This window comes from Schistocerca cancellata, chromosome 7, assembly GCF_023864275.1.
Source record: "Schistocerca cancellata isolate TAMUIC-IGC-003103 chromosome 7, iqSchCanc2.1, whole genome shotgun sequence".
NCBI classification, from domain to species: Eukaryota; Metazoa; Arthropoda; class Insecta; order Orthoptera; family Acrididae; genus Schistocerca; species Schistocerca cancellata.
The window spans coordinates 321,456,432-321,466,621 of NC_064632.1; the positions used below are offsets into that span (position 1 = coordinate 321,456,432).

A 10,190-nucleotide genomic window follows, 5' to 3' on the forward strand; every position below is an offset into this window, starting at 1 on the left:
CACAGAATCCCCTTTTCACCCGAAAAACACCAGTTGCAACGAAAATGGCCGCTATGTTGACTACATAGATTCACAGCTTTTCTCTCTTTTCATCTGTCGATGGAGATTAGCCTCCGAAGTGCATCGCAAGAATTTAAAGATGAACTAGAAAATATAAAGTAAAACGTTACTCGAGAGTTTTAACTTTAGGAACTCTGAAACACTGCTCAAGAAGAAGATGTAGTTGGTATTTTGTATACTGTATCAGTAACTCGATGGAGTGTTAGTTTCGTGCTGTATACAATATATTGGAAACATCTATCACTGCAGTAAAATTAAAAATACATGCGATGGCCGGGAATCGAACCCGGATCAACTGCTTGGAAGGCAACTATGCTGACCATTACACCACCATCGCACGACAAGACGGCGCCGAAGACGAGCAAGCATCCTCCACAAATAGCAGGATGAGCCGCGGAGGGGGTCCCCCTCCTTCTCGTCCTCCCTCCCCCTCGTGCAGTGACGTCAGAAGCGCGCCGCTGGATAGCAGTGTTCACAGCTGCAGATACAGTTACCACGCGGTCGGCGAAGTACGCTGATTGATGCTTGCAGCGAAGCAACTACCCAGCTTCCAGGACCGGTTAAGCTGCGCTTCTGTGGTTTCCTTCAATTTCAGCAGCCGTTATCTCACACTTTAGGATACTTGACGGCGTTCAGTTAGGTTTACCTGGTGAAGAACTTTGAGGTCGATGCAGCTAGCTGTAGACGATGTGAAATTCAATGCACAAATTAACCAGTGCCTCTTACCCGTGTTAACCGTCTACCGCAACCAAATATTTCATGCATAACGTGCAGTTTATATAACTTACAAATTACTCTGCATGTAAATTTTGAGTACCTCTGATGTGGAAAGTTGGCACTTTAATATAGTTGCATATAATGAGCTGTTAGAACTAAGTGTAAGAAAGACATTTAACCACCTTCCGCAGATGGTAAAGTCTCAAAGAAACCATCGCAGATTAAACGTACTGTTTTCCTTAAAAACAGTATAATCTTTTGGTACTGAAACTCTAAGAGATTGCGATAAGGAAATATTATTACATGAAATTGAATATAATTTAGTTCTTGTTTGACTCAAGTAAATGTAATGTAATATTGATATTGATCAGAATTAAAGCAAAGAACCATAGATGTCTCTCTTCTAAACACAAAAAGTACCTGCTACAGCTTGCCACAGAGCCTGATCTGGACTGGTCCTGTGTTAGTATCTATCACAGTAACAGCTAACGTTGCATTTCGTGGTAACTGTTTCCTAGCTTCAATGTACGAAATAACAAGAAGTCTTCCTAGTTCCTTGAGGAATATTCTTTTGTTGGGAATAATCCTTTTCCACTTTGGATTGATTTCTTTCCGTAGTCCAAAAGCACTGTAGGAATTAGTGTCAATCAGTTACAATTAAAGGCCAACGACTGGTTTTTCTCTTGCACGTGTATGTGGCAATAAGCTGTTAAAGTGTGTCAAAAGCACCAGTCGTGGAACTGTAGTCTACTATCATTAATGGCTTCTTATCTTATCTGTTGCTTATTTCCTTATTATTATGCATTGTGCTCATCAGTACCATGTTCTATTTTTTCTTTGGATTGCAGAATATTACTGTGGTACTTTTCGTGAAATAGAATTCTGAACTGTGGACATCTTTGCATGATAACTTAGGCAGTTCTGTTTTGTTTTTTCTAGGTGTACCTAAGATGGTAAACTTTCTTTTGTAAAGTGCATTACCCAACATGGCGGATGTAAAAGAAATGATCAAATTCTGTCCTCTTAGCTCATATGTTAGATCCATGACATGCCGCAGACAAGGCCAGTTAGTTTTCCTGTGTAGACTTGTATTCAGAGCATATGAACTGGCATTGTCGCAAAGTGTTCCTATCTTTATCACATGCTTGGCGTGTTTGCTAGGAACATAGTGTTTAAATGGACTGCGACCTCGAAAACCCACCAGTTGCTTATCAACAATTACATTTGATCCAGAATGATACGATTTAGCTAGTATTTCCACCCACTGTCTCAGTGAGATCCGTATAGGTGAGAGTTTGTCGTCTGTTCTTCGCATCCCTCTATAAAACTTATCACAACGTAACACCAAAGATAGGAAAGAAACTTTAGTGACACTATAGAGGACAAGTTGCCCTATCTGATTCGGTGATTCGGATCCTATAAACTGCTTGTTGATGCACCATAAAATATATAAACACAAGCAAGAAATAACACACCGGTATACGCTTCCAATTTAATTTCATCTAAATCTTCCCATTTGTCACTGTACACTCTTCGGCCCTCAATATTAGTATTTGCTACATAGCACTGCAGACTGTTTTGTTCATAACTACTTGAAACACAAATTTGATATCATTTACTCTGCACGTAGCATATGTGGTAGGACGAGACGTTTCTTTCATTATGTTTCCTCTGGATGCCCTTCCATCATGTGGAAAGGGAACAAATCTCCAATTGAGGTTCGTACCTTTTGACTGAGCAACTTCAACAGTTTGCAAATTATAGATACTCATCTCATTGTCTCCAGCACAATCTTCCCATTATGACGCAGGGTGAATGTTACCTTCACTAGTGTGGTTTTCTTTTTCTGAAGTATCCTCAACCAGTCAGACATATTACTTATTTCTTCTAATTCATTTCGGTTAGGCGATATTTTCTCATGCTAACAATACACCACTATTTACTGCAAGAGCTAAAAATATGTTTTCTTTCGACAGTCAGTCGGACGTTATTGATTCTTACGCTCCAAGATTTACATATTTAACAATAGAGGCGTATATTGCTGCAATGGCAAGCAGTGACTTCCACTCTTTCGTACGTTTATATGTACATGGATCTGGATGTATTGGGACATGAAACTCAATGGAGTAGAAATGAGTATTAAAAGAATCGGGTCATTATGACCCAAGGAACATAAGTGTAACAATTTCAGCTATTAAAATAAACAGAATAAAGTTTTTTAAACAATTCAAGCTTTTGTGGTAAGTAATTATTAATACAATCAAAAACATCAATTTAGAATTACCACACAGTACATCTAAATTAGTAATAGAAAAATTAATTTCCTGGCGGGTCATATTGACCAAGGACAACAGCAGGATTAAATAGGAGATATCTCCTCGACACACAAGGAACGCTGTTTCTCGTCTTATAAGGAACATCTTGCGTGCGAAGTCGCTGTGATGGCATGCAACCCAATGCGAAATAGTCTGTTGTGGAGCTTAACGTGAAACTGGCTATCCTTTAAGGCGTAGCTGCAGACAGTGCGAAAATGTTTTATAGTCACGAAGAAAACAAACATTCAATGTTTACCGTTGCTATGAATTGCAGTGTCACAAGCTTTTCCGTAGGGATGTGTACCTTTTATAAGCAGACCAGGAATCAAGCAAAAGCTAGTTATTTTGATCAACTTTTGGCCAAAAGCAGTGCCCATACTATATTTGTAGTTCTCTTCATACTATATTTGTAGTCCTCTTACTTTTATTTTCCCACTCTTGCTTGTTAAGACGTAAGTATTCCCTACCGCCTTTCTCAGAACACACAAACAAAAACGAATCATAGGGGGCAGAGCACCTCCAGCTTCCCAGCCAACTTACCATCCAGATTAACTGTCGGCATAATTGCATACGAATGCGTTAAACCATTGATGTTAGTTGATCTTGATACAACTCTTGGTACCTCTAAATTGGAGAGTTCCATTCGTATAAATTGCCTATTCAGATCCCGATTGGTCGGGGTTGGAAACAAATTTCTAAGTTTATTTTTACCATCTACAAATTTTCGGACCGATTCTGTATTTTGCTGTGCATCGTCAAGTTGACGCTTCGTTTGAAATTTCGTTATCTTACGTCTTCCAATTCCGTTGCACCGTTTGGAGTTAGGCAACCATCCACTGTTTCCCTAGAAATCACTTAATCCGTCACGCGCAATTTAACGTGAATAACGCATTAGGTCACAATCAGGCGCATCCTCTTAAGTGTCTCGAGCAACTACACGATCATACTGTTGCGAACTTACTTGAAATCTGTTCATAATTGTTTTTTACTCTGTTGCGGATAATCTGCCATGTACTTAATTATATTTAGTACCTGCTCTTTGAACAACGATTGTCCTTTTACTACGTTTCTCTAGACGGGATTTATGGACCCTGTCCGGCAGTGATGAACTACAGGTCTCGACGCCAGTTTCAATACCACGTTCACTTGTTAAGCATTTATCGTCATCATTGTACTCCTCGTGTACATTTTCCGCAGTCGAGCGTTTACGACACAGGCGTTCCACTGACTCATCTTCCAGAAACGCTAACATTTCATCTGTCACTTCTTTCTCACTCTGCGAAATTCCTTGGACTCCTTTGTGACGAAATTCCAACTTCTGCAACTGTCATCAGAGATACAATGCGACGTTTGCTTTGTTTATCGTTGCCATTGCTCTGCTTTGTATCAACGCCACCAGTACTGTAGCAGTGTTGTGAGTTATTCGTCGCCTAAGGGATTCAAATACGCTCCGTAGCTTCATGCTGTGCTCACCATTGGATACTTCCACTCCCACCCCCTGTTGCCATTAACGGCCGATATTGTTGTTGCATGCTGGACAATATGTGGGTGTTGAATTCCGTAAATACCATTGGCGGCTTCGCACTCAAGGGGATCCTTGTTAGTACGGCACTGCACAGGAATGATTCAGCTAAGCTGCTCTTTACAAATATTTCCGGAATCTCGTCAGATGGAGCCATTCTGTTTTCACCCAGATGAAGAGTGTAAAAGTCCTCAGCAAACGTAGTGTAATAGCCGAAAACACGTCTGTGAAAAAATAATACTGTAAATATTGTAACAAATGCAAAATGTCTGGGAATGAACATTGATTATCAGTTGAAGTGGTGTGAACACACAAAGGTACTTGCAAACAGAATGTCGTCAGTATGTTATGCCCTTAGAATCCTATCACCAGTGTGTAACATGCAGTGTCTTTTAGTTACATATTATTCGTATGTACACTCAGTTCTAAGCTATGGCATTCTTTTTTGGGGAATTAACGTACAAAGTATGAACACAATTTTCAAATACCAGAAAAGAGCCATAAGAATAATAACCAAAAATACTAATTGAGCTCATTGTAAAGATCTGTTCAATACACTGGGGATTTTAACTGCTCCATGTGAATACTTTTACCAATCAGTTGTACACATCAAAAATAACATTGGTAATTAATGCACAAACGAGTCTGTCCATGACAATGCAACAAGAGATAGACTCAACTTACATTCACCAATAAAAAATAAACATAAAACTCAAAACAGCATTTTCTACCAAGGAATAAAAATGTACAACAAATTAACAAAAGAGATTAAAGAAATTGCAAAAGTACACTTATTTAAAACGGGATCTAAAAAGTACCTGTTACGCAATACATTTTATACATTGAAGGATTACTTAGTTAAAACAGAGTAAGGGTTACTACAATTACACCGGTGTTGACTGTGTTTTCATTCAGAATCAAGCATAATCTCTTTTCATAGCTATTCAGCAGGCCTACAGAGATACAGTCTCAAGTTTGCTTTATCAAATAGAGATATAGAAATATCTTCTGTTAGTATAATAAAACTAAAAGAGACGAATTCAATGGCGTCTGAATCTCCAAAATCAGTGCAGTACTTTTGGGGTTATTAAAATTTTAGAACGTAAGATTTATTTGTATTTGAACATGAAACAGATTGATAACTCGTGCGGGAGTTTGTGATTTCGTACCCAAGTAAGGCAATACGCCACGTCGGACAAAAAGGGAACAGAATGATGCACCGTCGTGACATCGGTAGATGTATATGGCACGAGCACAACAGGTATCCGGCTAACCACTCGCTTGTGGCTAGGCAGGTGCTCATCCAGCTCCTTCTTGGTCCCTATGTAGGACAAGACGGCATTGTTTCTTAGTTTGCACGTTCGCCTGATTCGACGCCACTGTACGTTGTTCATTGGGATAAACTCACAGCTGAAATCTATGCAAAAGTTCAGACGTCCCAACAGCATTTAAAATAACGCGTTGTTGTAGCATGTCCAACGATAACGAACGGATCTCTTCAGTCTGCCCAGAAGTGCCTGTACCAGCGACTGCAAACGCGTAATTCAGTAGACGTTCGTAAGTTCGAACACTTGCTGACAGAAACGGAATTTTGAGGAAGTATCAATTAATAAAACAGTCCAGATGGCAATAATCGTTTGTGTAAAAATTGCTACAACAAGAAGAAATGCAGATGATAAACGGGTATTCATTGGACGAATATATTATACTAGAAATGACATGTGATTACATTTTCACGCAATTTGGGTGCATAGATCCTGAGAAATCAGTACCCAGAACAACCTCCTCTAGCCGTAATAACAGCCTTGATACGCCTGGGTATTGAGTCAAACAGAGCTTGGATGGCATGTACACGTACAGCTGCCCATGCAGCTTCAACACAATACCACAGTTCATCAAAAGTAGTGACTGGCGTATTGTGAAAGCCAGTTGCTCGGTCACCATTGACCAGACGTTTTCAGTTGGTGAGAGATCTGGAGAATGTGCTGGCCAGGGCAGCAGTCGAACATTTTCTGTATCCAGAAAGGCCCGTACAGGACCTGCGACATGCGGTCGTGCATTATCCTGCTCAAATATAGGGTTTCGCAGGGATCAAACGAAGGGCAGAGCCACGGGTCGTAACACATCTGAAATGTAATGTCCACTGTTCAAAGTGCCGTCAATGCGAACAAGAGGTGACAGAGACGTGTAACCAATAGCACCCCATACCATCGCTCTGGGTGATACGCCAGTATGGCGATGACAAATACATGCTTCCAACGTGAGTTCACCACAATGTCGCCAAACACGGATGCGACCACCATGATGCTGTAAACAGAACCTGGATTCATCGGAAAAAATGACATTTCGCCATACGTGCACCCAGGTTCGTCGAGTACACCATCACAGGCGCTCTTGTCTGTGATGCAGCGTCAAGGGTAACTGCAGCCATGGTCTCAGAGCTGATAGTCCATGCTGCTGCAAACGTCGTCGAACTGTTCGTGCAGATGGTTGTTGTCTTGCAAACGTCCCCATCTGTTGACTCAGGGATCGAAACGTGGCTGCACGATCCGTTACAGCCATGCGGACAACATGCCTGTCATCTCGACTGCTGGTGATACGAGGCCGTTGGGATCCAGCACGGCGTTCCGTATTACCATCCTGAACCCACCGATTTCATATTCTGCTAACAGTCATTGGATCTCGACCGACGCGAGCAGCAATGTCACGATACGATAAACCGCAATCGCGATAGGCTGACCTTTATCAAAGTCGGAAACGTGATGGTATGCATTTCTTCTCCTTACACGAGGCATCACAACAACGTTTCACCAAGCAACGCCGGTCAACTGCTGTTTGTGTATGAGAAATCGGTTGGAAACTTTCCTCATGTCAGCACGTTGTAGGTGTCGCCACAGGCGCCAACGTCGTGTGAATGTTCTGAAAAGCGAATCATTTGCATATCACACCATCTTCTTGCTGTCGGTTAAATTTCGCCTCTGTAGCACTTCATCTTCATGGTGTAGCAATTTTAATGGCCAGAAGTGTACTATTTTCGGCTTTTACGTTAGCCATCTTCATATCTAAGGTACTGTATAGATATAAAGAGTACCAAATTAAATAGGTAAGCCAGAAAATAACATAGTGTGCTAAAAAAGAAAGACCAACAGGAGTTACAATAACGTAGCAGTTACCCATATGGCTGCAGCCGGCGACGGGGGGAACCTATGGGTGAAATCACAGTCGTTTACTGCCGCTGATGGCTGATCTTCCATGCGTTAAATAGAGTAATATATACGCTTATGTAGCATGACGCTCAGCCCTAGCCAATGGGCAATGATGCGCCCACAAGCGAACGAATAAAAAATATGATAGAAAATATAAAAACATTTATATAACGTTATACGAAAAACAGCTCACTAAAAGCTACATCCGTTCGTTGACAATAATCATGTAAGCTCAGATTATAAGAGCTAATATGATAGCCTATATGATAATTCAGGGACGTTTTTTCCATTGAGACATCGTCGTCAAGATGGCTGCTGGTAGCCAAAGATGAACAAGGAAGGCGTCGTGTACTACAATGACTATGGCGTATGGTTACCGATATGCACCGGCACAGATGAAACAACATGGAACCGCAGACTGTTCGCGGCACTGTGCTGATATTTTGTCAAGAGCACCAGAACATTCGTTGCGTGTTCATAAATGAAGCCAGTAAATTAGCCATAATAGTATTACATTACAGGGCCAAAAATAAACAGTAGTAAAAGCAATACATGAAAGTGTAATACCATAATGAATCATTTGAGCCGTGCGCGGCTCTTGATCATGCCGTTTATTGCTCGTAATCTTGTTTTTATCGTTCTGTCGCCTCTTTCTTACTCTATTGTTTTTGGCGTCACTGAGTTGCTGGTTTGCTTGCCCGTGAGTGGCAGCAGCAGCACTTATCGATAAGTGCACTGTCGTACTATCTCTGGAGTGACTGTAAGTATTTCCGGGTCGTCGTCTGTCGGGAGTTCAGTCAGGGACGGAGCGCGGGTGAGGCGCGGCCAGCCCCAGTACTTGCCGACTGCTGGCCACACACATGAACTGTCCGACGGAAGGAGACTGGAGCGGGAACGACCGCCGGTTGGTCATTCGGTTGGTCGTCTCATTGGGCGACGTGCATTTGGTCTTTTGGCCGTTTCTGGCCCTTGTTAGTTGGTCATCTTGCCGGACGTGGGTTGGTTCCTTCCTCGTGCAAAGATGTCATCGCCGATGGGCAAGTGTTGCCTCTGCATGGCTGGGTCCGAGCCAGCGTGCCCGGGTCGCCGAGTTCCGAACGGATATAAAGAGAGTGGGGGTGGAGCTGCAGTGAGCTCCGGACAACCATGACTCGCCCGACCGTTGCCGACACTCATAACTTTAGTGGGGACGGTCTACGTTGGTCGTTCGATCGGTCGTCTCATCGGACGACGTGTATTTGGTCGCCGACCGCTTATGGAAACTCTCTGTGTAGGTGACTTGTCATTTCTCCTTGTTGTTGCACGGTGATTGCTTTTAGGATTGTCGGAGTTGTTGGTGCAAGTGATTACGTGCAATGTGTGTGGCTTCTGTGATTTCCGCTGAGCAGATGAATGCTGTCTGCGTACTGGGGTAGCCAGTCGGTCGGTTGCGACAGAACAGGGATCGTCGTCCTCGCTGATATTTACGGTTTTCGCGCCGTTGGTCGGGTGGAAGGGAATTGATTAGGTTGTTGGTTGGTTCGTCAGCCGTCCCTAGGTGTGCTGCCACCCGATTATTTAGTGTTACGCTTGGCTGCCTGTCTCACCTAAACTGTTCTTAGAGATTCCTCCCCAGGCCGACCCTTGGAACACTTCTGAGCACCAATGTTCTGTTTGTGATTGTGATTTTCTTTGTCGCAAGTACTGCACCAGCCTTCAGCCGTGTATTGTCTGTTCTATGTTTAGTATATGACCTTCAGCCGGACCTTATGTGAAGTATTTTAAGATTTGGCCTTTAGCCGTGTTTTATTTAAAATTCTTGTTTGCTCTGTATTTAGGCCTTCAGTTACGTTTGTTTTAAAATTTGTGGCTTTCAGCCGTAATTATCTTGAATTCTTAAAATGGCCTTCAGCCGCACTCTGTAGATGCTTATCTTAAGGTTGTCTTTAATTAGTTTGAATAGTTGTTTGGGCCTTCATCCGTAAAGATATTTCAAGTTTTCTGTTGTTCTGTGTAAATGCTTGTCTTTAAAGGTTGCCTTTTATTATGTCGAAAAATTATTGGGCTTTCAGCCGAAGAATTAATTAAAATTTTCCTTAATATGGCTTTTGGCCGAGAATTTGTAAATGCTTGCCTTTTAAAGAATTTCCTTTCTGAAATATTATTTGGGCCTTTAGCCGAGAAGATATTTAAATTTTACTTAAGGCCTTCAGCCTATTCTCTAAATCCCTGTTTTAAAAGGAATCATTTAAACTTTATTATTGAGGAGTTACTTGGGCCCTCAGCCGTGAATTGATCCTTGTTGTTTTAAAGAGAAAACTGTGCATTGGTTTTCGAGGAATAAAGTTGTGTGTTCTTGTGTGACTAACAGTAACTGATCTTGCCCCCCCC

General features: G+C 41.9%; 1 non-coding gene across 1 annotated transcript; it reads right to left on the bottom strand.

Annotated features, from left to right (window-relative positions):
- Positions 1 to 325: 325 nt before the first annotated feature.
- Positions 326 to 397, bottom strand: Trnag-ucc (transfer RNA glycine (anticodon UCC)). Its single transcript has one exon. It is a non-coding gene; the product is annotated as a tRNA-Gly (tRNA).
- Positions 398 to 10,190: the final 9,793 nt, after the last annotated feature.